Below are 502 nucleotides of genomic sequence, written 5' to 3'. Positions count from 1 at the left end.
GCTTGGCTCCACAGTCAACACTCTTGGCACCAGTAGCCAGGAAATTAAAAGGTGCATTGCCATGGGAAAGTCTCCTGTTAGGGACCTCTCCAAAGAACTGGAGAACAATGGTGTCTCTTTGGAGACTAAGGTGTGTCTGATACAGGCCATGGTCTTTGCAATCACTTGTTATGCATCAGAGAGTTGGACAATGATGAAGGAGGATACAAGGAGAATTGATGCCTTTGAGCTGTGGTGCTGGAGAAGAGTATTGAGAATACCATGGACTGCTAGGAAAACAAACACATTCATCCTGAAAAGGGTTAAACCGGGTGGCTTCTTGGAGGCAAGGATTCTGAGGCTCTGTCTAACATACTTTGGATATGTTGTGAGGAGAGACCGGTCCTGGGAGAAGGACATCATGCTATGAGGGTGGAGGGACAGCGCAGGAGGGGAATACCCTCTATGAGGTGGATTGATTCAGTGACTGGGATAATTGGGATGGGAGTGTCAGAGACAGTGC

Source organism: Elephantulus edwardii, unplaced genomic scaffold, assembly GCF_000299155.1.
Source record: "Elephantulus edwardii isolate Elephantulus edwardi_28Jun2011 unplaced genomic scaffold, EleEdw1.0 scaffold00322, whole genome shotgun sequence".
NCBI lineage: Eukaryota > Metazoa > Chordata > Mammalia > Macroscelidea > Macroscelididae > Elephantulus > Elephantulus edwardii.
This window is presented reverse-complemented; position numbering follows the sequence as displayed.